Raw genomic sequence first — 23,652 nt, forward strand, 5'->3', positions numbered from 1 at the left:
AATACACAATAATTATGGTGATCACATTCAAATTTAATAAATGAAAAACAATCGTAATGACACTATAAAACTATTAAAAATTTAACAAACATATGCATGCTCACACATATTAAATATTGTAGGAAAAATATGTCATAAATCGTATATGCAAGTAGTTCATAAAATAAATGAGGGTGGTTTTCTAATGAGACTGAACTAAATCTTTGTATTTGATTTCAAAGTTCGCATAAAGTGCATTCAGCTGTTATTGTGGCTTGCGGCTTGCAAGCCAAGATGTTCTTAAAGGGGATGTGAAAAACAATCCTGAATACTGTTCACCAGTTACTGCTTGATTATAGTTTGTTTGCGGTCTAAATTTCCAGACCTTAGTTTATGTCTATGATGGAAAAACAAGTACTGGTATGTACTATAATCACCGCCTATACAGGTCTTACCTGCTTCTAGGTGGATAAGAATATTTGTGTTCCAAGATATGCCATATCTTGGAACACAAATATTCTTATCCACCTAGAAGCAGGTAAGACCTGTATAGGCGGTGATTATAGTACATACCAGTACTTGTTTTTCCATCATAGACATAAACTAAGGTCTGGAAATTTAAACCGCAAACAAACTATAATCAAGCAGTAACTGGTGAACAGTATTCAGGATTGTTTTTCACATCCCCTTTAAGAACATCTTGGCCTGCAAGCCGCAAGCCACAATAACAGCTGAATGCACTTTATGCGAACTTTGAAATCAAATACAAAGATTTAGTTCAGTCTCATTAGAAAACCACCCTCATTTATTTTATGAACTACTTGCATATACGATTTATGACATATTTTTCCTACAATATTTAATATGTGTGAGCATGCATATGTTTGTTAAATTTTTAATAGTTTTATAGTGTCATTACGATTGTTTTTCATTTATTAAATTTGAATGTGATCACCATAATTATTGTGTATTCATTTGAAGCCACACATACAGAGTGCCAGTCCACAATTTACAAGTAATTTCAATATTTTTCTCTGTACGGGTGATACAGCCATTTGGACTAGAGCACCTGTTCCCTGTCACATAAGAGTGAGCTATTCCTACTACTTTTTTCTCAGACTCCTGATATTTATCCGCTATCCACCCAGCAGCAAAAATCAGAGCATACTTGCCTTTCCTTTTGCGCCATTTTTTGGTACTGATCAGGTTTGCTACACAATTCTGGGCCTACAGCCATGGATCAGTAGATCCCTGCATAGCCTGAAGAATGGCCGCCGTGTCCTTCAACTTTGCTACTTCTTTAAAAATACTTTCCATTGCACCAGAAAACAAACGCCACAATGGTTGTTACAAAAAACAACACACTAGCACCAATTTCTAGGAGTTGTCCCAATACTTTTGGCACAGAACCTTTCTACACCATAGTACCTGTATTAATTATGCCTAACAAGTCTACAATTCAGTGTAACAGCCACAGATATACAAACATTATGCAGAATTATCAACTATAGGACGATTTCACCACTAAACTGCCACTAATGGTCACACAATGATTCCTGTATCAGACTGGTCACTGCGCTATACCATAACCGAACACTCAACTGATATCCAGCACAAAACTTATCAAAACAAAATCAAACTGTACATAAAAAGTCTACAAAAAGACAAGATAACTCTTTGACAAAACTAACATTTCAGGCAAAAACAATCAAATCGCTTTCCAGAGCAAACTAACTAAGATGGCCGACAAACTTAAAGATGGCCGACAAGCATGGTAAAGATGGCCGACAAGCACATGGTCATACACAAACTAATTGCTGCCTCTATAAACCTCTATAAAATCACCTCTTACAAAATCACAGTAACATAAAAGTTAAGAAGTTAAATAAAAACACAATTCCCCGTACTGCTCATCATACAATCTCTGTACAATCAACACAACGGAAAAACGCTTACCTTACCCTTACACCCCTTGATGCAGCAGACAACAACCACATAGGTTCTTTAAATAGATTTATTTTTCTCTGATACCAGCAGATTTGAGTACACAGATTTCAGTTCACAAAGAGCAAAACTTTCTCAAAAATGAGAGTAAGGGAAAAGAATATTACCTTATGCCGGCCTTTTTTGCTTTTTGAAATTTAAATTGTGTCTCCTTTAAGTTCCGCTAATAACAGGGAAAAAAAAATATTTCCTCCCTGAGCTCGCCATCTGTTGTAGAAAAATTAATAGTTGTAATCAGCTTGCATCAAAGTTTGTGCAAGGAAAAAGGCAAATCCATTCTCCATCAGCCGCAGTTAGAGAAAGACCCAGGTGCTACCACCTTAATTGAATTCTTGCTGAGCACTGCTTTCCCTCCTTGCCTAGTCTCCGTCCTTTATTGACTAACAAAAGGTGTAAAAGGGGCTGGCCCAAGACAAGGATACAGGAAGTGATGACATACAGGAAGTGATGACATAGGAAGACAAGACACCATCATTTAGAATAACATAGCCAGCTAACAAACACATGTATACAATAATCTAACATGACCACTGGAGCGAACTTTATCCAGCCTTGCTCAGTGATCAATGCCAGATAAAGTTACTATGACCCACATGCATGTTTATTTACAGTACAGCGTCATTATCTCCAGCGGCTGATCAGGCGCACTAGAGACAACAAACGCACGTTCCTTTACAGGACATACACGGGAAGATATCCAGTCCAATGGTTTACCCTGACACTGAGAGACATGCTGACAATACACAATATATTAAATACACATCCTAATAAAATTTCCACAACATAGATATACTTATGTATAATAGAACTTGAGCACCTTAAAATGTGTGGTATCAGGACGCAATTTCACACCAATTCCACAATTAAGGATTAACGGATATTTATGTATGATAGAACTTAAGCACCATAATTTCACCCCATAAATCAAGGATGAATGGATTTACTTACCCTTTTTTTCGCTTTATAAGACGTGTAATTTTTAAATGTCTGACACAATGTCTGATACATCCGGTGGCTATGTTGCACATCGCGGCCTGCGATGTATCGGTTACAGTAAACTTCTATCACGCAGTATAGGAGGAGGGGCTGGAGGCTGACAACTGCTGTTGCACTTGCGGCGGGACCCGATGCAGTCACTGCACTCCATTACACCGGGCCCTGCTCACAGCAGTCTTTATGTGTAAAGTCTGTTTATTTAATTCTCAATCAGTGGCTCTGGTTTGTTAAACTAGCGTAATCGTCTGTAGTAGTACTCACTATCAAGGCGGTGGGAGGCTCCTACCCTGCTCTTACCTTTCATCTACTAGGCTTTAATAGCAGGTCCTAGCATGTGACTTTTGTCCTGAGAGTCCTTGTCTGCAGCTGGGACGGCAGATGACAAGTGCTGGTCGTCTGCAGCAGGTTGTGAGGGCTGTGAGCACAGAACGGTGAGTTCTTCATTGTCTTCAGGAGTCTTTGCCGCACGTATTTGTATATGACTGCACTTGGGAGGCTCATGTCATGTCTTGGCCTGGGGCTGCATTTTAAAAAAAATGTCTAATCCATTTATTTACCTGATCCCTCTTTTATGTATTTTATTACTTTGTGTGCTTACTTTCTGTGCAATCAAATTCATATTGACACTTGTGACAGTAAGTCTGGGGTGTCAGATACTTAGATTTAGCTCTGTCTCATGAACCTGTACAGGGCAGTGTCTCAAAGAAGCTGCAGTCAATTTTTCTTTTTCTATTGAAAATTGGCACTTAATAAGAAACAATTTAGTTCAAAATGCACTAAAAGCACACCTTTTGGTAAAAAAAAAAATGTTTTTCTTATATTCCTCCACAAAAACCTAGGTGCTTCTTATCATCAGGTGCATCTTATAAAGCAATAAAATATGGTATATATATATATATATATATATATATATATATATATATAAGAGTTGAGCAGACACCTGGAAGTTCGGGTTCGACGGGTTTGGCCGAACTTCACAAAAAATGTAGTGTTCGGGACCCGAACTTGACCCTGAATTCCTTTGAAGTCAATGGGGACCCAAACTTTTGAGCACTAAAATGGCTGTAGAAATGTCATGGAAAGGGATAGAGGGCTGCAAATGGCATAAAAATGCAGTTAAGAGCGTGGCACGTGCTCTGCAAACAAATTTGAATAGGGAAAAGACTTTAAATAGCATAAAATGCATAAAAATAAAAAATATATAATCTTGATCTAGGAGGACGAGGTCCATATGGAGTAGGAGGTTGAGGAGGCGGTGTAGGTAGAAGCGGTGGTGGAGGAAGAGGTAGCCTTCACTGCTTTTTGGTTTTAAATTTATTTTTATTTTTTTAATTGGGGTACACCCCAAAACATTGGGAAATATAACCTGTGATAACCCCCTCCAGTTGTGCTAAACACACATTCAGACAATACACTGGCTGCAGGGCAGGCCAGCACCTCCAAGGTGTAAAGAGCAAGCTCAGGACATGTGTCCAATTTGGAGACCGAGAAGTTGAAGGGGGCAGACCCATCATTCAGTACGTGTAGGCATGTGCACACATACTGCTCCACCATGTAGCATGTCCCTGTGATGTCCACGATCCATTTGGATATCTTCTCTATCAACTTTTGATGTTCTTTTCTGAGCCTACCATTTTGATCACGGTTATCGGCGAATCAGGGTTCCACGCCGGAGAGGGAGCGTGAGAAAGAGAGACCACATCCAAGGGAGATAAATGGATTACATTTTATTTTGATCGAGCGGAAATATGGGAAAAGTTATTAAAGCAGAAGGATCGAAAGAAAAGGGCCAATTAAAAACGAATTTTAGAAATGTAAGTCCCTGTCATCTATGCAGAGTAGGTGTTTTTCATCACCCAAAATTTTAAAATGTCACCCGAAAATGTAAAAGAAAATTTGTGAAATGACATAAAATAGAATACGTACAAAAAAAAATATATATACTTTTTATTTATGAGGTGGAGGTCCATATAGAGTAGGAGTTTGAGGAGGCGGTGAACGTAGCGGTGTAGGTGGAAGCAGCGGTGGAGGAGGACGAGGTAACCAACACAGTTTTTTGGTTAAAATTTGTTTATTTTTATCTTATTAGGGTACACTTCAAAAGAGTGTAAAATATCCAAAATAAAAGAATGAGCAATTGCGCTGTAGTATAACAATGGCTGGTTAAGGCCGGTATACATGTCTATTCTGCACAAGGTATGGACAAGTCCCGTGTGATCCATGCCTGGTTCATTTTAATGTTGTGGACAGGTGGCTGAGCTTTTCTGTGATAACTCCCCCTGCTGTGCTAAACACCAGTGATGATCAGTTTGCAGTGTTTGCCCGTGAACACATGCGGGCTGCCATCTTAACTCACAATGCCAGTGATGCACAGGTAAGTTCTTGCCTGTGCCTATGCCGGGAGCCGGTCTGAACAGTTCCGAGAACAGCCGCCAGTGGCCTTCATCGGAGATGGCAGCCCGCATGTGTTCATGGGCGAACTGGGCATTCCTGCTACACGTTCAGATAATATACTGGCTGCAGGGCAGGCTAGCACCTCCAAGGTGTAAAGGGCAAGCTCAGGCCATGTGCCCAATTTTGAGACCCAGAAGTGGAAGGGGACAGACCCATCATTCAGTGCGTGTAGGCGTGTGCACACATACTGCTCCACTATGTTGCTGAAATGCTGCCTCTTGCTAAGATGTTCCATATCAGCTGGTGGTGCTGGTTGTTGTGGCGTACTGGCAAAGCTTTTCCACATTTTGGCCATGCTAACCCTGCCTTCTGAGGTGCTGGCGGTGCCCCAGCTGCTTTGGCGACCTCTTCCTCCTCCTCTGCCTTCGCCTTGTGCTTCTGTAACATCCCAGAGTTCTGTCACAAAACTCTTTTACCCCGCTACAACCTGTTAAGTGTATCTGCATTGTCATCCTGTGTAATTTAACTTCACATCCTCACTAATGTGCATTGAAACCTTTGTTAAATATATTGCTGTAATTTCCATGTACACCAGCAGGTGGAAGCAATGTATTTAGCATGGCTTTAGTAACAGTTTAGCATATCTAGACTGGAATAGTACATTCCAGTTTAGCCCCACCCCTCTGTGAGGAGGTGTGGAAGGTTCCCACATCCTGCCTCATGGGTGGGGAAGGAAGTTAAGTTAGTGTGCCAGCCACCCCGGCTAGGGGAAGGCTTTGCTGGTAGGAGCTCCTATTTCTAGGGATCCCAGACCAGGATCGTGTCTTGGCTGAGACCAAAGATCTTCATCCCAGTCTGAGCCCTCGAGCCTCAGCTGGTGACAAGCAAGCAGCCACCTCCAGAACTCCAGGAAGAACCATACCCTGTGAGCTAACTGTGAGTACCATCCAGAGACCAGGAGAAGCTAAATTCCTCCTCAAGCTAGTCAGTCCTATACACAGCAGAAGATAGAGCAGAAGATAGTAATTCCTGCCATATTCTCCAGGCATATGCTAGAAGCAGAAGACAGATTCCTGCCATACATTGCCAATACCTGCTGAGACCAAGGACAATTGCTGTATCTTGTGTGGATTAATGCTGCATCAAGTAAAAACCAGTTCGTATTATATCCCAAGTCTGGATCTCAATTATTGCTACCAAAACCCTCAATTACTCCTACTAGCAACACTCATTTATTGCAAGTGAGCCAGGATCCAGGAGTCCAGCCGTACCAAGGTAAAAGACACCATTGACACTATTGCCATTATCTCACAGAGACATTATACCACTCTGGCATTCCTCACCTGGTACGTGAAAATGCAACACCTTAAAGGGCCCTGTGACTGTACCCTGCGCATGCTGCAATTGGCGTCACAAGCAAAACCTTTTAACTATCATTTACACCTGACCCAGTCATTGCATATTATAGCGTCAGTGTGCATTATTCCAATCCGGCTTACTGCACTTCCACTGTGCCCCCGCTGTCAGGTGGAAATGTCACCAGCAGAGCGTCTACCAGCATGCGCTTGTACTCGCGCATCTTACGATCACGCTCCAGTGATGGAATTAAGGACGGTACGTTGTCCTTGTAACGGGGATCCAGCAGCGTGGCCACCCAATAATCAGCACAAGTTAGAATGTGGGCAACTCGGCAGTCGTTGTGGAGACACTGCAGCATGTAATCGCTTATGTGTGCTACAAGGTTCCTCCTCCTCATCCTCCACTTCATCATCCTCCAGAACTGTGCCCTGGCTAGACAATTGTCTACCTGGTGTTTGTGGGTGCAGGAACCCACCCTCGGAGCCACTTGTAAATGACTGGCCGTAAACCCTACGAAATGATATCTCTTCTTCCTCCTCCTCCTGTGCCACATCCTCTTCCATCATCGCCAGCAGCGTTTTTTCAAGGAGGCATAGAAGTGGGATAGTAACGCTGAGAGCGGCGTTATTGGCACAGGCCATGTTGGTGGAGTACTCGAAACAGTGCAACAAGGAATTGTATTATGTAGAGAGAATCTAAATCGCACATCCTCATTCCTATACTTCTGATACAACAACTGTTTGCAATTTGCAGCATTTCTTTTGATACAACATGGCTCTACAGCACTAGTATCAATCATTTGCTGTGCACTATTAAGAGGCATTAGTATACAGTGTGATCAAAGAGCATAGGCCCACTTACCGCGACAAGGTTGCCTCTTGTTAAGTGGGGACCTACTCTAACCATAGCGCAGTGCCGTGCGGCAACCACCGCGCCTCCACACCGCTCCAGCAGGCAACGGGATCCAACAGCCACACCGCGGCCCCACCGTGCGGTAGAGCCACCCAGGCCTCGGATCCCATCACTCCACCAGCACGGCACAGAAGCAGCGACGGCCACCGTCCAGCGCCTGCATGTGAACTGGTGCAAAGGGATCACCTGTTCACAGCTTCTCAGGAACTCCAACTGAGATGTGGTAGGAATTATAAGACCCTTTGCAGACTTCTGCTAATTAAAAGCACCTGTGTCACATGAGGAGGAGTGCTGACTCAGAGGGGGGAAAAAGAAGTTAAAGCATATAAATTGTATTATGTAGAGAGAATCTAAATCGCACATCCTCATTCCTATACTTCTGATACAACAACTGTTTGCAATTTGCAGCATTTCTTTTGATACAACAGGTTTTAATTCTTACCACATCTCAGTTGGAGTTCCTGAGAAGCCGTGAACAGGTGATCCCTTTGCACCAGTTCACATGCGGCGCTGGACGGTGGCCGTCGCTGCCTCTGTGCTGTGCTGGTGGAGTGATGGGATCCGAGGCCTGGGTGGCTACGCCGTATAGCGGGGTAGCTGTGTGGCTGCTGGATCCCATTGCCTGCTGGAGCAGTGTGGAGACGTGGTGGTCGCCGCACGGCACTGCGATATGGTTAGAGTAGGTTCCCACTTAACAAGAGGCAACCTTGTCGCGGTAAGTGGGCCTATGCTCTTTGCTCAAACTGTATACTAATGCCTCTTAATAATGCACAGCAAATGATTGATACTAGTGCTGTATAGCCATGTTTTATCAATAGAAATGCTGCAAATTACATACAGTAGTCATAAGTATAGGAATGAGGATGTGCGATTTAGATTCTCTCTACAAACCATGATTTAAGTGCAACAAGGAACACAGGTCTCGCATGGAGGCCCAGTCATTGGTGGTGAAGTGGCGCTGTACCGCAGAGCGACTCATCCGTGCGTACTGCAGCTGAAACTCCACTATCGCCTGCTGCTGCTCGCACAGTCTGACCAGCATGTGCAAGGTGGAGTTCCTCCTTGTGGGCATGTGAGGCGGTGAGCGGAAAGGCCGAAGTTACGCTGCAGCGCTGACAGGCGAGCACCAGCAGGGTGAGAACGCCGAAAGCGCGCACAGATGGCCCGCAGTTTATGCAGCAGCTCTGACACATCGGGGTAATTTTTAAGGAATCTCTGCACCACCAAATTCAGCACATGCGCCAGGCAAGGGATGTGCTAGTCCCAGAGCTTCTACAAGATTTCGCCTATTATCGCACATCACCAGGCCGGGCTTGAGGCTCACTGGCACCAACCACTCATCGGCCTGTTGTTCAAGGCCCGTCCACAGATCCTGCGCGGTGTGGGGTTTGTCCCCCAAACAGATACGTTTTAAAACTGCCTGATGTCATTTACCCCTGGCTGTGCAGAAGTTGGTGGTGAAGGTGTTACGCTGACCGAATGAGGAGCCGGTAGAGGATGAGGAAGCTGAGTAGGAGGAAGAAGCAACAGGAGGTAAACTGAAGCACCCTGCAATCCTCGGTGGTGGAAGGACATGCACTAAACTGCTATCCGCCTCAGGTCCAGCCACTACTGCATTTACCCAGTGTGCTGTTAGGAAGATATAATGTCCCTGACCGTGCTTTCTAGTCCACGTATCTGTAGTGAGCTGCACCTTGAATTTGTCCCCCCACTTGGTTGTGCAGGGAAGGGATGGCTCGCCTGGAAAAGTAGTGGCGCCTGGGCACAACGTACTGTGGGACAGCCACCGCCATAAGGCCTTTAAAACTATCCGTCTCCACCAGACGGAATGACAGCATTTCAAAGGCCAGTCATTTTTTTATTCTGGCATTCAGGGCCAGGGATCGTTGGTGGGTAGGGGGTACTTCCTCTTCCACTCCAGTGTTTGGGAGATGGAGAGCTGAACACTTCCATGGGACATTGTGGATATGCTTGGTGACCCAGATGGTGGTGTTGCTGGCAGATCCTCTGTTTGTGGGGTGGCAGGTGGCACTGTCACTCCAGAGGTGGATGAGGAGCACTAGACTGCAGCAGAAGAGGAAGCAGGAGGAGCCAGAGACCTTTCTTGGTTTTTGAGGTGTCTACTCCACTGCAGCTCGTGCTTTGTACTTAAATGCCTGGTCATGCAGGTTGTGCTCAGGTTGAGAACATTTATGCCTCGCTTCAGGCTCTGATTGCACAGCATGCAAACAACTCGTGTCTTGTCGTCAGCTCATTGTCTGAAGAACTGCCACGCCAGGGAATTCCTTGGAGCTGGGTTTGGTGTGCTCAGTCCCTTGCTGCAGTGGGCAGTAGCAGGCGTACTGTCTAGAGGATGGCTGCTCTGCTTTTGCACCCTGCTCCTTCTTCTGCTGTGCTGGTGGCTCTGTGCTACCACCACCTCTTCCTCCGAACTACACAGGTCGCTTGTATGACCTCTGATTCCATGTGGGGTCGAGGACTTCATCGATTTTCCACCCAGTCTTCACCCCTTCCCTCCTTGTCAGTCTGCATACTTTCAAAAGCCCCAGCAGTTGGCACCTGTGTTTTGTCATCATCCGAGACGTGCTGCGATGGTCCTCCCATGTACTCATCTTGAAAAATAAGTGGTTGGGCATCGGTGCACTGAATCTTTTCCAGTTCTGGGTCAGGGATAGGTGGATTGCCCTGGGAAACCCTGCTAACAGAGTGATCAAAAAGCAGAAGAGACTGCTGCATGAAGTGGGGCTCAGACTGCTTGGCTGATTTGCAAGGGGGTGACGTGAAAGACTGATGGACATCTTCTGCAGGTATCAACTCTGATCTTTCAGCAGGAGACTGTTTGGGAAACAATGTGAAGAAACTGGAGGCACTGTCAGCACCCCAATCTACTATAGCCTGCACTTGTTCTGGCCTCACCATTCATAGAGCTGCATTAGGCCCGACCAAATACCGCTGCAGGTTTGTCGCCTACTCACACCTGAGGAAGAGGTTTCACTTGTGCGTTTAGCTGGCACATATCGATCTCGTCCTCTCCCTGCAACAGGAGCTCCACCAGCAGCACCACGACCTTGGCCACATCCCTTATTTGACGCTCTCCTCATATTTCTCAAATTTAGGATCTTGCCCTAAATGGGTGTCTTATTAATAGCAGAATAGAACCGCAGTATCTAAAGAGTATATCTCACAATAACATATGCAGCAAAGTCTGCAAAATTTAGTTTTTTTGCCCAAAAAGGTAGTTTTTTTACTAACAGAATATAACAGCTGTATATAACGCTTGAATTTCACACGTGCAGATGCAGCAAGGGCTGAAAAATTTAGTATTTTGCCCAAAAAGGGTGTTTTTTAAAACCCAGAAAATTATAGCTGTATTTCTAGCTTAAATTGCACACTGACTAATCCTGCAAAGGCACCAGATGTAGGATATTGCCCCCCCATAAAACAGATTATTATTGCAGTATTTCAAGCTTGGATTTGAATGTCACAAAAGCACAGATGCAGTGCTGGTGCACTGAGCTTGCATAAAATCGCCGCTGTCGACCACCTAACTAACAGACGGATAAGTTATTTTTCTCTGTCACTGGGCTCAGGGCAGGGTAAAAAGATTGTGCACTGCACCCACAAAACTAAATCTATGTAGATCACCGAGTTCAATTGGAATTCTGATTAAAGATTCTGTCCTATTCTCTACCTCACAGCAGCAGCATCATCCTCTCTCTACACTAGTAACAGCAGAGTGACGTGCAGCGCTACGTGACTCCAGCTTATATAGAGGCTGGGTCACATGCTGCACTGGCCAATCACAGCCATGCCATTAGTACAGTCGTGGCCAAAAGTTTTGAGAATTACATAAATATTGAAAATTGGAAAAGTTGCTGCTTAAGTTTTTATAATAGCAATTTGCATATTCTCCAGAATGTTATGAAGAGTGATCAGATGAATTGCATAGTCCTTCTTTGCCATGAAAATTAACTTAATCCCCAAAAAACCTTTCCGCTGCATATCATTGCTGTCATTAAAGGACCTGCTGAGATCATTTCAGTAATTGTCTTGTTAACTCAGGTGAGAATGTTGACAAGCACAAGGCTGGAGATCATTATGTCAGGCTGATTGGGTTAAAATGGCAGACTTGACCTGTTAAAAGGAAGGTGATGCTTGAAATCGTTGTTCTTCCATTGTTAACCATGGTGACCTGCAAAGAAACGCGTGCAGCCATCATTGCGTTGCATAAAAATGGCTTCACAGGCAAGGATATTGTGGCTACTAAGAGTGCACCTCAATCAACAATTTATAGGATCATCAAGAACTTCAAGGAAAGAGGTTCAATTCTTGTTATAAAGGCTTCAGGGCATCCAAGAAAGTCCAGCAAGTGCCAGGATCAGAGTTCCACCAGTGCAGAGCTTGCTCAGGAATGGCAGCAGGCAGGTGTGAGCGCATCTGCACGCACAGTGAGGCGAAGACTTTTGGAAGATGGCCTGGTGTCAAGAAGGGCAGCAAAGAAGCCACTTCTCTCCAAAAAAACATCAGGGACAGATTGATCTTCTGCAGAAATTATCCAATGAAGCCTCTTTCCGATTGTTTGGGGCATCAGGAAAAAGGCTTGTCCGGAGAAGAAAAGTTGCGCGCTACCATCAGTCCTGTGTCATGCCAACAGTAAAGCATCCTGAGACCATTCATGTGTGGGGTTGCTTCTCATCCAAGGGAGTGGGCTCACTCACAATTTTGCCCAAAAACACAGCCATGAATAAAGAATGGTACCAAAACACACTCCAACAGCAACTTCTTCCAACAATCCAATAACAGTTTGGTGAAGAACAATGCATTTTCCAGCACGATGGAGCACCGTGCCATAAGGCAAAAGTGATAACTAAGTGGCTCGGGGACCAAAACATTGACATTTTGGGTCCATGGCCTGGAAACTCCCCAGATCTTAATCCCATTGAAAACTTGTGGTCAATCCTCAAGAGGCGGGTGGACAAACAAAAACCCACTAATGCTGACCAACTCCAAGAAGTGATTATGAAAAAATGGGTTGCTATTAGTGAGGAATTGGCCCAGAAGTTGATTGAGAGCATGCCCAGTCGAATTGCAGAGGTCCTGAAAAAGAAGGGCCAACACTGCAAATACTGACTCTTTGCATAAATGTCATGTAATTGTCGATAAAAAACTTGAAGTGCGTGTAATTATATTTCACTACATCACAGAAACAACTGAAACAAAGATCTAAAAGCAGTTTAGCAGCAAACTTTGTGAAAACGAATATTTGTGTCATTCTCAAATCTTTTGGCCATGACAGTAGGCATGGCTGTGATGGCTTCTAAGGTCACACAGTTAAACGGCTGTTGATTGGCTGCTCTGCAGCATTTGAAAAAGCGCAAAGAAATCGGCTAACACTGAACCCGAACTTTTACTGAAAGGTTCGGGTCCGGGGCATAAAAATCCTAACGTTCGGTACGAACTCGAACATAACAGTTTATTTATGGCAAAGAACCAACACTGCAATTTAACCTGAATACCAATATAGTAGATCTTCCATGTACTTTATCATTTAGCTATAATAACCTGCCTACATTCAGTGCACTGCCTGTGCTTTTCATAGCATGCCCTGCGCTAATGAATGGCAGAAAAAGTGTAAGGCATATTGGTACACCATATATATTTTCCCGGGTGCCATAGGTTCGCCATCACTGCCCTATAATGTGGATAATGCCTCCCTTTTTATTTCCCTACACTATGAATAATCTGTCCCTAAACTGCTCAATAGTATTTTTTGGTTAATAAAGGCTTTCTTAAAGACTGTCCCTAGTGCCTGTAACGTCTCTTTCTGCACTAAGTTTACTGTTAAATGGCTATGATATAACAGGGCCTGGCTATCTGCCGATTGGCTATCTGCATGGCATTATGGGTGTTCCTTCGTTCCCAGGCTTCTTACTTCCTCCTTCTAACATGTGCGGCAGCCATTGTGGAAAAAATATAATTCGTCACCACGAAGTGTGAGGAAATTCGACTTCGGGACGAATTGAATTTTTCCTGAGATTTGGATCGAATTCCACTTCGTCAACTTCGATTCGCTCATCTCTAAATATAATATAATAGTACGAAGAAAGCAGAGTCCTCCTGCTATATTTGATATGAAGAAAAACTACAGAGATTCACAGATCTAGTACTAGATACTCACAGGGAGATTGTTCTTGAAGAGTCACTGTACTTTAATTTAATAGAGAATGGTATAATTAGCAACTTTTTAAATCACTTCATTTAAAATGTATGCTTGCCTCTTCAATAAGGCCTCTTTCACACTTGCGTTGTCCGGATCCGGCGTGTACTCCACTTGCCGGAATTACAGGCCGGATCCGGAAAAACGCAAGTGTACTGAAAGCATTTGAAGACGGATCCGTCTTCAAAATGCTTTCAGTGTTACTATGGCACCCAGGAAGCTATTAAAGTCCTGGGTGCCATAGTAGTAGTGGGGAGCGGGGGAGCAGCATACTTACCATCCGTGCGGCTCCCGGGGCGCTCCAGAATGACGTCAGAGCGCCCCATGCGCATGGATCATGTGATCCATGCGATCACGTCATCCATGTGCGTGGGGCGCCCTGACGTCACTCTGGAGCGCCCCGGGAGCCGCACGGATGGTAAGTATGCCGCTCCCCGCTCCCCACTACAGTTTACCATGGCTGCCAGGACTTTAGCGTCCCGGCAGCCATGGTAACCATTGAGAAAAAGCTAAACGTCGCATCCGGCAATGCGCCGAAACGACGTTTAGCTTAAGGCCGGATCCGGATCAATGCCTTTCAATGGGCATTCATTCCGGATCCGGCCTTGCGGCAAGTGTTCCGGATTTTTGGCCGGAGCAAAAAGCGCAGCATGCTGCGGTATTTTCTCCAGCCAAAAAACGTTCCGTTCCGGAACTGAAGACATCCTGATGCATCCTGAAGGACGGACTGTCCATTCAGAATGCATTAGGAAAATCCTGATCAGTATTCTTCCGGCATAGAGCCCCGACGACGGAACTCTATGCCGGAAGACTATAACGCAGGTGTGAAAGGGCCCTAATACAGTACAAAAGAAAATTATCTAATCACCAGTCCCCAAAAATGCTGCGCTGCAGGTCCGAGGAGTGTTGTGGGGTCGATCACACTTTCACAAAGTATATCTATAGGGTTTGGAACGCGCGTGTCAAAACAGACGGTATACAAACAGTTTTTTTCTCTTATCCTTCTCCTTTTAGAAAAAGCACTGAGGGCTGCAAATGTCCTATTTGTGGATATCCTGCAACTGACAAAAGTTATAATAGTGTAAATCCGTACGGTTATTTTACCCTGCGGTGCACAGATTGTACTTACACAGCACTACACCAACCAAGGCGTGTATGCAATATCCTCCGCAGCTGATTAGGTTTTTCCTGGCGGAGATCCACGTTCACATATGGACAAACAGGGCTTAACCGCGGACTTGGTTCAAGTATACACCAGATGAGTCTGCTGCTTTTCCCACTTTCTTTTCCTAAAAGTCTCTGTGGATACAAGTAGCTCCTACCATAGTGAAGCTCCGATAACTGTTTTAAAAAGTTTATTAGCACATACTCACAAACATGCTCTTTAAAAATCGCATTAAAAATCCCAGCGTTTTATTCTCTGCCCGACCCAGGTTTCGCTCCTTGAGCTTCGTCAGAGGCACACTTCATCTCTCCCTCCCCCTTCTTTTTATTTCGTAGGCTAGAGTTAATCAAGCTTCTGATGTGCTACTCCAAGCACCTTCTCTTTTTCCTTCACTTTAACCCTATACTTGTATCTCCTAGTTCTCAGGGAAAAAACACACTGATCTTTAGGTCCTAATTCACATGGGAATACTCATTCTACCAGTTTATTAATCTAATTTAACACGGCTTGCAGGTCAAAGTCTACATTCAGGCCCCCTGGTTGTAATGTACATAATTCATATATCCACCTACTTTCTTTTTTATTAATTTTCTCTAAAAAGCGTCCTCCCCTCCAGTGATTTTGTACTAATTCAACCCCCATGAACTTTAGTCCCTCTGGATTTTTTGGGTGGCATTTTTTATAATGTGCCGAAACACTATGACTTTCAAGCCCCTTTTTAATATTTCTTATGTGCTCCTGCACTCGGACCTTGAGGGGTCTAATGGTCCGTCCTACATACTGGAGGCCACAAGGGCACTCCAGTACATATACAACCCCTTTACTGTGGCATGTCATTTCTCCCACTACTTCCAATTGTTTATCTTTTGCAGTGCTATTGACTATAGTACTGTTTTGTGATCTTTCTGTTCTCTTTCTATTTTTACAAGCAATGCAAAAACCACACCAATTGAAACAGTTTTTTATTTTTTATTTTTGTTTTTATCTTCTGGTCGGTTGGCACTGTGTACTAGTTTGTTTTGTAAATTGGGTGCTCTTTTATAGATGACTAGAGGTTGTTCAGGAATTGCAGGTCCGAGTACTGGGTCATTTTTCAAGATGGACCAGGTTTTTTTAATTGCGTTTTTTAGTTCCCCAGAACATGGTGTGAACTGGGTTATGAACGAAAAATGAAAGTCAGTGGTCTTTTTTTGGCATTTTTGGGTTACTTGGGGTCCCCTCTCGTTGTTTTATTATATCTTTTATACATCTTTCCAGATTCTCATTTTCGTATCCTTTTTCTAGGAAACGTTCTTTTATTATTTTACTCTGCTTTTTAAAAATAGCTGTGTCAGTGCAGTTGCGGTGGATTCTCTGGACCTGTCCCTTGGGTATGTTTAGCAGCCAGGGGCATAATGGCAGCTGGTTAGATCTATGTACCTATTAACATCGGTGGGTTTAAAAAAGGTCTTAGTTTTAAGCTGTCCCTCTTCCACATATATGGTCAGGTCCAAAAAGTCAACCGAAACCGCACTGACAGTGCTGGTGAAACTTAAATTCCATTCCTTATTTTCTAATCCTGCAATAAAGGCCTCCAGCTGATTTTTTTTCTCCTTCCCATATCACCAGACAATCGTCTATATATCTTTTCCAAGTTCTTAAGGTCCCACTTTTTTGGAACTGGTTCACCTCTGGGTCAATTTATTGTTTTTCCCACATAGTCATAAAAATATTTGCTAAATATTCCGACCTTCTGTAAGCAATATTCGCCCTTGAACCAAAAATAATTGTGTTCTAGACAGAATTCCACACAGCGTACTATAAAATCTGCTTGTATGTTGGTCATGTCAGGGTCATTATACAGAGTTTCTTGTATTGCTTGTAGTCCTAATTTTTTGGTATAATGGTGTACATGCTTGCCTCTACCTGAAAAAGTTGTAAAGTCACGGCCACTAGAGGTCTCATGTCCACCTAACTTGCAGTCCACTACCTGTTCTCAATCAAGATCCATCCCTGATAACAGAGACTAAGACGACGGTTGAGGAGAAGTAGGGGGTGGGGGGGGGGGGCAGAGCTAGCTGAGATTGCGAACCTGACAAAACAACAGCTCCTAAACATCTCAGATCCCTGATTTCTGTAAGTGTGATTTATCCCTCCTTACCAGCTTTTTGAGCTCCCTGGAAGAAAACGAATGTAGTGTGACGTACAGGAAGTGAGGTTACTGAATATAGTGCTGGCAAAAGAAAGACACCCCTGCTTCTGAGAGAAATGCATCTGTGCAGCTGAAACAGGGAATGATATGGCTCAAAGATTTTACAAAAGCTGAAAAAACACCAGCTCCTTCACAGCTATGATTGCACAAAGAAGCACAGCCATTATGCAAACCTTTTTTGAAAACTTAGGTATGCTTTAACCATTTCCAGACCAGGCAATTTACCCTCTTTCTGACCAAAACTTAAAGGGAGTCTGTCACCTCCATATGGCCACATACAGTGCTTACATTGTCCAATAGCACACCTATACATAAATGTAATGGTACCTTTTTGTCTTTTTTCTTTAGACTTGCAAAAGCTGGAAAAACGAACTTGGATTCATATGCAAATGAGCATTGGGAAAGGTGCTTCTTCTTGATAATCCCTCACTGCCGAGCAGCCTGGGCTCCAACACAGTGAATGCCGCCCCTGGACACTTGCGAGTGCTCATTTGCATATTAATCAAAGTTCCACCCTTCTGCAAGTGTAAAGAAAAAGACAAAGGTACAATTTTTACAGCCATAATTTTATTTTTATTTTTATTTTTTTTACTTTGCTATGGGGGCTTTTTTTTTTTAGGGACAAGCTGTAGTTTTTATTGGTACCATTTGGGGTACATTTGACTTTCTAATTGCTTTTTATCTCATTTTTGTGAGGTGAAGTGGGCAAATATTGAAATTCTGTCTGTGTTTTTGATTATAGGTGCTTCTTCTTGATAATCCCTCACTGTCTTTACCATACGCGTTTCAGGGTAAAGCGACCCTTTCCCTACTGAGGAAGGGGTCACTTTACCCCGAAACGCGTATGGTAAAGACAGTGAGGGATTATCAAGAAGAAACACCTTTAATCGCAAGTACCTACGGATCATCATTTTTATTATCCATTTGAAAACCCTGCCTGGAAATTACAAGTCACCTGACCTGACCAGCAAACCACGTGGGACGCCACACAGGTTCTGGAAGGTCAGAGCGGTGAAAGCAAATGGCACCGCTATCCAGGAGCGTGCGGAACCTCATACATAGACTTTACCGACAGGTCCTGGAAGCTCACAATAAGAGCACTGCACTTGATATCTGGTGTACAAGCGGACCGAATATAGGAGCGGTAAAGTACCTTGTACAAAGTACAGTATTTGTGGATGTTAATGACTTTCTTATGAGCGGTGTAATTTATAAATTTACATATTCAAGTGTTTCTGGACTGCAGTTTTTTGGGGCTACCTACTGATAAATTGGCTAAAGAGCCCCTTTCAAGGAATCCCAGTGCCACAGAGCTTTAGTCTAGCTTTCATTATTGTGCTTTTATTATAATTGTTTTTAATGTATATGTTTTATTCAACACGTTGTAAAATGATTCAAGAGTGATATATTAATCTATCTGATACAATCCAACTTGTCTATGGTTGCTTGATATTGAGTGACGACCAATTCAATCCAGGTTATAAAAACCTGTTTTTTGGGCAAATAGAGCCACAGTGAGGTTTAATAAGGCCAGCTTAGGATTCTGCGTATAAGTCTGGACATGAGCATATGTTTAGGTTAGAGGGGTTAAATCTGATGACAGAATACCTTTAAATATGTATCTGGATCTAGTTCAGCCTGTTGATCCAGAGGAAGGCAAAAAAAGTCCCTGTTAGGTAGAAGGCAATTTTGCTCATTTTAGGGGAGAAATTCCTTCCCGACTCCATTTAAGCAATCAGAATATCTCCTTGGATCAACAATCTCTCCAGAAATCTTATTAAAATGTTATTACTAGATATGAGCGAATCAAAGCTGACGAAGTGTAATTCGATTTGCACCGAAGCCGAATTTCCTCACGCTTCGTGTAACGAATCACATTTTTTCCTAAAATGGCTGCTACATGTGTAAGGACATGGAGCAAGGAACTCTGGGAAGGCAGGATCACCTATAATGCCATGCATGCAGCCAATCAGCAGCCCTCCCTGTGATGTCATAGTCCTATAAATAATCTAAGCCATCTTGAATTCTGCCATTTTCCAGTGTACTTAGTGCAGGGAGAGATGTCAGCAGGCACTAGGGACAGTGATAGGAAAGACTTGATTGTGGTGAAAAAACTATTTATAAGTGCAGGGAAAGGATAGGGAGGAATTGTTCCACAGCATTTGTGTAAAACAGGGTTCAGTAGGGGAGGTTACAGACTAAGTAATAGGAACAATCCTATTACACCTTGCTGCACTGACTGGGGATCCAAATTGCCATTATACAGCTCTGTCATTCCAGCAAACCGTTCTTGTTATTAGAGTGCAAGTGCTGTTTGATACAGCCATTAACAGGGTTTATTACAAGCAAATATTTCTACAGTACGTCTTATTTGCCCTTGTGCGGTGCAGTTGTATGTTGTAAAGCCCTTTTTGACGTGTATTAGTGGCAAAAAATATATATATTCGACGTTCAGCATTGCACTTATATGTTGAAAAGCCTTTAGTGTAGTGTAAAAGTGGAAAAAAAATTAGGGCCTAATTGCCATTCAGCGGTGCAGTTGCATATTCTAAAGCCCTCTTTGCCCTGTATTAGTGGCAACCGAAAAATAAATTTGCCGTTCAGCGTTGCACTTGTATGTTGAAAAGCCTTGTGTAGCCTAAAAGTGGAAAAAATTAAGGGTCTATTTGCCATTCAGCTGTGCAGTTATATGTGGTAGAGCCCTTTTTCGGTATGGACCTAATTACGTAGTGGTGACATTTTTTATGTGAAACAGGCTTTTTTGGGAAAATTGATGGGTGATTGTAGACTTTCTTCTGTATGAACTGAATTCCATTATCCTTTCATTGGTACATTTTTTTATTTCAAACATATATTTTTTGGGGAAAATTGATTGGTGATTGTACACCTCCTTTTGCTATATGGATCGAATTGCGTCGTCATGGGTCCTGCAGTTAACATAATGAAGACTCTGATGACAACACACCAGCAGACTTTGCCTTTACCATCTATTCACAATTTAAATCAAGCAGCTTCAGTAAGTTGAAAATATTTAAATATAGTGTTTTTATCTGCTCCGTCTGCATTCGATCTCCACAGCACACAAGCCATGACAGAAGATCCTCTGCTTTAAAGTCCAAGTCCAGTTTCTTAAGATCGGTAGTTCCATCAGAATTGTGCGTAATCTTCTTGCTCCCTGTGCAAAACTATAACAAAAGGACTCCGTAGGCATACTCAAAATCGGCGCCATGGTGACCGACAATGGTAAGAACATTGTGCTGCTTCAAGGAGGGCTGAGCCATGCGCCCTGTATGGCACACGTGTTCAATCTGGTTGTCAAGTGGTTCCTGAGGTCTTCTACCCATCTGCAAGACATCCTAAAAATCGCCAGGAAACTTTGCATGCACTTCAGCCACTCCTTAACCGCAAAGCACACCCTCCTTGATCTGGAGCGGCAGAACGGCATCCCCAAACATAGGTTGATATGCAATGTTTCCACCTGTTTCCATATGTTGGACTGACTATACAAACAGAGGTCATAAAACCATTTCTTGATGAGCCAAGCAGAAAGGAGTACTCCGCTGTGCAACTTCGATGTCAGCCAGTGGCAGCTCATGAGTTACACCTGCCGTTTGCTCAGGCCCTTTGAGGAGGCAGTATTATTTGTCAGTCGTCAGGAGTATGGGATGAACAATGTCATTCCACTGCTTCATGTCCTGCAACAGATGATGATAAATCTGGCTGGTCAGGGGACTGGAGACGTGGTGCCTACATGAGCCCTGTGAGGGCTGAACTGGAGGTGGAGGACACTGGAGCACAAGCAATGTCTAGTGAAATGGGTGGTTTTTCTACACAGGTGACAGGAGAAGAGGAGCAGGAGCAGCCAGAGGAGCTACAGGGCAATGAGGAAGACAAGACAGATGACCCAGACACACCATGGCAGTATGCAGTGAAGATGGAGGCAGAAAGTCCCTCCGAGTCACTTGCACAAATGGCCCGATGCATTATCACTTGCTTGCGTAGTGACAGCCAAATTGTCACTATTTGGCAGAGGGATGACTTCTGGCTCACCAGCTTGTTGGACCCTTGCTACTGGTCCACAATGGGGACCTATTTTACACCCGCTGAAAGGGAGGACAAACTACTACAGAGACATCCTATATAGTCAGTTGGCCACTGCCTATCTGCGCCATCATCCATACTCTGGCGGGTCTGAATGGGGGTGCCCTCTACACTCACATTCCACTGCCATGGCTGCTGGGGAGGGGTGGGGTGGGAGGAGCAGTACCAGCTCCATCATTAGGAGCCTGAGTCTAGAGTCGCTGATGAGCAGCTTTCTTTACCCGGCTAGTGAAGAAACTACTCCTCAGCAGCTAGACATAGAGCAGAACCTGAACCAGCAGGTGGTGGCATACTTGGAGTGCACCCTGCCAGCCATCATTGAAGATCCACTGGATTACTGGGCAGCCAAACTGGATTTGTGGCCGCAACTGGATGAGTTTGCCCTGGGAAAGCTGTCCTGTCTAGCCAGTAGTGTGGCATGAGAGCGGGTGTTTAGTGCGGCAGGGGCCATAGTTACGCCAAGGAGAACTTGTCTGTCCACCCTAAAATTGTCAAGATGAATCAGGCATGGATCAACCAGGATTTCCACCCACCAATGCCTGTGAATCAGACTAGATCATCCAATGTGCCACACAAACACTTTGACAAAAGAGACCGGTTTCTTCTGGCTACCCGCCTTAGCTAATTTTCTGATGCTGCCATCTACCTGATGCCACACATCTGATGCCAAGTGCTCTTTCTTACCCCCACCTTTGTCAACGGGTACTGTTATTGCCACGCACCTCCACACTCTGTCACTGGGTCACTCCTGATGCTGCTGCTACCTCCACAATATGTCACCTTGCCACTCTGTGGCCTCCTCATCAGAATCTGAATCAATTTATTTTAATGCCAGTTACTTGACAGACACAAACTAAACAGTACAAGGACAGACAGTATGGATAGTGCAGGACAAGGACAGTATGTGAGTTTGAGTGGCAACAGGATTGTTGAGATTGCTTTAAGTGTTTATCGTCTTGAGTTTCGGTGTTGAAAAGAAGATGACAAGATAAGAAGGAAAGCCTTGAAGGTTGTGTGATGTGCCTGTATATCAAGCTGCGCTTGTGAGTACAACTACGTGTATACGATTGCTGGTGATATACAGTACTTCACTATTGGCATATTTTGTGACATCACAGCCCCCATGTCTCGGAATCCTGACACTTTGTATCCATCAATTAAGACTTTTTGCATTGCCGTTGCTCTGGGTAGCTTGGAGACAAAGGCTTGAGGCCGCACACTCCAGAAGGGGTATCTATGGCGCAGGGTTCGGTGGTCCAATCCGGTGGGGGGGGGGGTGGTAACTCAGGCGGGATGGAGTGCACAAGATGCACCAGATGAGGTAGGGGTGCATGGGGCTCCCCCCGAGTCCTTTAGGAACAACAGGATTGCAGGTGCCCAAGTTACCCGCATCCATCACATCTCCTCTCTGTGATTCTCCCAGGTTGTGGTCGGAGCTGTTGGGGCACAGGATTGTGAGGTGGGTTGTCATTGGTCTGCGGCTGGGTGGAGGGGCATATATAACCGGAGGCTGTGGTTTATAGTCCAGAAGCCTACTCCATTGCAGACGGATAGTAAGAGCCTCATTGGCCAGAACTGCAGCTCTATCCAAGGTGCGCGGCGTGCGATCCCGGACCCATTCCCGTAGTTCGGAGGGGCATTTGGCAATAAATTGTTCGATAAGGAATGCCTGAACAACATCATCCGCAGTGAAGGCTTTCTCCGCTTCCAGACATTTCTGACATGCCTGGGACATCTTATGTGCATACATCCTAAATGATCCTTCCCCCGTGGTGCATGTGAGGTCTCGGAACTGGGCCTGATAGGAGTCTGGCATGATAGCATGGTAATCCAGGATAGTCCGTAAACTTGTGTTTACGCTCCAAGTAAGGTTACCCCCTCTTTCGGGCGCCATTGCTTCTTGTCTCCATTGGCCTTGGCGAGCAGCCTCCTCCTTATATTCCTGAGAGATGCCTGGGCCAGAGCTGCCATCTCTTCTTTGGACCACACCAACCACTGGCTTTTAGGGATGGGGGTCCCTGTCTCCATTGCTTGTCCTCACAAACAAAGGCAAACGTTATTGCTTCTGGCTGGCCCCATTGCATGTTCTATAGATCTAATTACAAGCATAGTAAACAGTAGTTTTCAGTCCCTGGAGTAAAATGAATATCAATTTCAGTTAGATCTGATCTGGCCAGGTTTTAAGCCACAGTTTGGATCTGTTCTCCACCCATTCCTGCTGCCAGTAATTTGCTTGTTCTTATGAAGCAGCACAACCAGCACTTCCCCTGTACATTTTCTTCACAGAATAACCTCAAGCATCTTCATACTATTAAGGGCTCATTCACACGAACG

General features: G+C 44.2%; 1 protein-coding gene across 1 annotated transcript in view; it reads left to right on the top strand.

Annotated features, from left to right (window-relative positions):
• Positions 1-3,182: 3,182 nt before the first annotated feature.
• The window catches only part of LOC122931293 (retinol dehydrogenase 7-like), an 81,673-nt gene continuing 61,203 nt past the window's right edge, over positions 3,183-23,652 (top strand). Inside the window, exon 1 of the mRNA XM_044285359.1 lies at positions 3,183-3,410. The gene's annotated coding sequence lies outside the window, so the exon portion shown is untranslated. The remainder of the gene's footprint in view (positions 3,411-23,652) is intronic.

This window comes from Bufo gargarizans, chromosome 3 (assembly GCF_014858855.1).
Source record: "Bufo gargarizans isolate SCDJY-AF-19 chromosome 3, ASM1485885v1, whole genome shotgun sequence".
NCBI classification, from domain to species: Eukaryota; Metazoa; Chordata; class Amphibia; order Anura; family Bufonidae; genus Bufo; species Bufo gargarizans.